Consider the following 3,983-nt stretch of genomic DNA (forward strand, 5'->3'; position numbering starts at 1 on the left):
TATTGAAGGCGATGATATGGTTAATTTTAGGCAATCAAAGCAAACATTGAAAAGAAAACAATCTTTAGTCTTTTCAGAAAACTGGATCATACTCTCTCAGTATGGCCATGGGTGTGCAAGTTGCGCCAAAGAACCGTCTTTTTGAATTTTGCCATCAACCGATCAGTGTTCAGAAAATGCTCATAAATCAGTGAACGTCACAACATGTGGCTAGGGTAGATTTATATACTTCCTTGACCAGTTTTTAGCAGCAATTTACCAGTAGGTATGAGTAGTAAGGTATTTTTTTATATATGGTAATAGCAGTCATTTTTGACAGATATATTAGCCTACCATTTGTATTGCCATAGTTTAACTACAAATACTAAACTATAGTTACTATAATGAAACCATGTTAAATTTGTGGTTACTCAGATCATGTGACACTGAACACTGGAATAATGATGCTAAAAATTCAGCTTTGATCACAGAAATAAATTACGTTTTATTATATATTCACATAGATAACAGTTATTTAATATTATTTTAAAATATTACTTTTTATGATATTTTTCAGTATCAAATAAATATAGCCTTGATGAACATAAAAGACTTTCAAAAAACTGTAAAAATCTTACCGACCTCAAACTTTTTAACTGTAGTGTAGATGTGAATGTGCTTAAGTTTCATATGGGTTTGAAAATTTGGTAACACTTTAGATTAAGGAACACTATTTACCATTAACTAGTTGCTAGTTAACTATATTGGCTGTTTATTAGTACTTAAAAAGGACATATCAATGCCTTATTCTGCATTAGCATATTCTATATCCCTTAATCCTACACAATAACTAAACATAATTACCACAACAACTAGCTATACTTACTATCAATAACCAGCAAATAAGCAGTTTATTGATGGAAAACGTAATAGTAAATATCTGTGCCCAAATCTAAAGTGTTACCTTTTTTATACCTACACATTTTCAAGAACAGTTTAAACCTAGTGACAAAAAAATATTTTAAGATACTTTTTTGTGCATGTTTCTGCATGTTAGTTTGACCACATGACATTGTTGGTTGTTGGTCACACCACATTTCTTAGGTTTGGTTTGGCAGTGAAGCAGTTCTGTTTTTTTCTTTTTTTTTCTTTTTAAGAAATAATAATAAAAGATAAAGCCAATCTACTTCTTAAAAAAAAAAAAAAAGTATTTTATTTAAGCTTTTTCTTCATTATGATATCAGACAATGATAATAGAATTATGGCTAAAGTGTACTGCCAAATATACTGCATTTATGGTAAACTAAAATATACTTTACAATTTCCATTGAAACTTGTAAATTTGTAATGACACATTTGTAATGATGAAGTTGCAATTTAGCACATGCAAAAATATATTAACTTTAAAAGTAATATTGAAAAACAATACATTATGTTAGTCGGCATCAAAAATTATGAAAGTAGATTCATTAATTATTAATTAAATTATAGTAAGAAGTGTCTCTCTCTCAATTAAGTACACTGAAGTGCTGTTTTATTTCATTAATATGATATGCAAATACAGTTTTTTAGAATATACTTATAAGATTTGAAGCACACTACAAGTGCACATTCAATATTTAAGCGCACTTCTTTTTCACAAGGGCTAGCAAGGTCCAAAACAGAGTTACCAGCGAAAGCAGGATTTGTCCCATCAGGGAAGACATGTCCTTCAGGAAGAAATTACCATGACTTTCATCTCTCCCACCTTCTCTCCTTTCATCTGCTTCTCTCTCTTCCTCCCTTTATCTATCAGAGTCACTCAGGAAGAAATAGCACAGGTTTCTCTCTGAATCTACTCCTCCGCAAGTGGAAAATTACCCATGAGCCCCCGGGGCATCGCTGAGAGCTGAGGCGACCAATTAGCAGTGCAGCGAGCGTGAGAGTCCTGAACTTCGATCATTTGCAGTAAAGTTACAGATCACTGTGAAAAAAACAAACCAAAATGATATACTTGATAATTAGGGCTGATTCAGTCTGAAGTATGAGGAGCAGTAGTGATGCTTGCCTCAGCAAACACCTCTAAAAATACACAATATTATAGTGATTCTTGATAGTCCTACACTGAATACATAATTCTTGTCAAATATAGTCGTAGGGAAGACAGATGGTGTGTTTTATAAACTTATAATGCCTTCTTAATTTGAGCATTCTGCCATATGAGCGCTTTTTTTAACACTTTGTGGAGTATTTTTAACTGGTTTCCTTCCTTATTGACTCACGTTGTGAGAATGTGTGTGTGAAGAGGCTTTCCATAAGAAGTGTTTCCTCTTCAGTAAGGAGCTCCACGCAGCCACTTCCTGTGACTGTTCAAGCCATCCCAGCCTTAGTTTATATATTTATTAAAACACGATAATTAATTCAGTGGTGTAAACCTGTGAGATTTAGCACTTAACAGACGATTATATTAAAAAACAACACATTATTGACTCAGGTTGTGAGAATTCAATTCAATTCAATTCAAGTTTATTTGTATAGCGCTTTTCACGATACAAATCGTTGCAAAGCAACTTTACAGCAAATTAAATTTCTACAATATTTAGTGGTAGCTTATCAGTGGTGACTGTCAGTTAATGTACATATGGCAGAAATGTATGGAAAAATCCATTAAAAATGTAATCAAACAGACGATGAACACTATTAACAACAATTATTATATGATGCAATCAAACATATAGCAAAATGTGGTAGTTCTGTTATATATTGTTGCAACACCGCCGCCACGACCAGTCTGATAAGCTCATGCTTATAACAGTAGCTTGTTGGAGTAGACTCATTTAGACCAATGTAATAATTTTGTTTTAGCCAGGTTTCAGTCAAGCAGAGCACATCAAAACTATTATTTGTGATCATTTAATTTACAATAACTGCTTTGGGTGAGAGTGATCTAATGTTTAGGAGCCCAAACTTTAAAAATTGTTTTTGTTCATTTACTTTACATTTTTCTGGTTTAATCACGATCAGATTTTTTCTAGATCCTGCATTAAATTTATATTTTGACCTCACTATTCGGGGGAACAGACACGGTCTTTATAGATTGTACAGCGCAAGTACTTCTATCATTTAAGCAGGTAGAACATCTTTACACCATGACAATAACCATTCATTTAAAGCAAAAAGTCTACTGAACCTTTCATGTCCTCGTCGATACGTGGGAAGCGGTCCTGACACGATGATCAATGATCTCGATCAGGCTCCTGAAGTCCCTCTTCAGTGTCTCCTTCTGCCGCAGCTTGGTGTCATTAACCCCCGCGTGATGCACGACCACTCCGGTGCTCTCGTCGCCCTTCAGGATCGCGGGTGTTTGTGCAGAAACATCGAGAACACGAGCACCAGGGAAACAGTGAGTGTGCACTTTACCTTCAGCTAACGTAGCACGGACATTCGCCCGGGGCCTGGCTTGCGTCTTTCGTGAATTTGTGTGTGAATAGGCTTTCCATAAGAAGTGTTTCCTCTTCAGGAAGGAGCTCCATGCAGACATTTCCTGTCACTGTTCAAGCCATCCCAGCCTTAGTTTATATATTTATTAATACACGATAATTAATTCAGTGGTGTAAACGTGTGAGATTTAGCACTTAACAGACGATTATATTAGGTTTAGGAGTATGAATAATGATGTTTCCTTTAGAAAACACCACCAGTAACAAACGAGGAGCACACAGATACATTCCTGTGACTCAAAGAGTAGGACATGTGTTTGAATGCAAGACGAGTCACTCTGGAAAAAAACCTCAAAATGCATCATGTAAAATGCATAATAATAAATAATGATGATAAAAATATGTTGTTAATAATACTATGCATAATGTAAATGTATAATAAATAATAATAATAAATGTGTATAATGTTGTAAATAATAATACACATCAAATGAAGGTGGTACACCGCACTAAAAAGTTCAATTTGGATTTACCAAATGCATAAGGCAAATGTATAATAATAATAATAATAATAATAAATAACAA

At 34.0% G+C, this 3,983-nt stretch overlaps 1 long non-coding RNA gene across 1 annotated transcript in view; it reads right to left on the reverse strand.

The window, feature by feature from the left end:
• LOC107723800 (uncharacterized) overlaps positions 1 to 3,678 on the reverse strand; it is a 6,346-nt gene extending 2,668 nt beyond the window's left edge. The window contains exons 1-2 of the long non-coding RNA XR_001637976.1: positions 3,668 to 3,678; positions 1,937 to 1,942 (exon numbers count right to left, since the gene is read on the reverse strand). This is a non-coding gene — a long non-coding RNA (uncharacterized LOC107723800). The remainder of the gene's footprint in view (positions 1 to 1,936; positions 1,943 to 3,667) is intronic.
• Positions 3,679 to 3,983: the final 305 nt, after the last annotated feature.

This window comes from Sinocyclocheilus rhinocerous, unplaced genomic scaffold (assembly GCF_001515625.1).
Source record: "Sinocyclocheilus rhinocerous isolate Xijiao unplaced genomic scaffold, SAMN03320098_v1.1 scaffold763, whole genome shotgun sequence".
NCBI classification, from domain to species: domain Eukaryota; kingdom Metazoa; phylum Chordata; class Actinopteri; order Cypriniformes; family Cyprinidae; genus Sinocyclocheilus; species Sinocyclocheilus rhinocerous.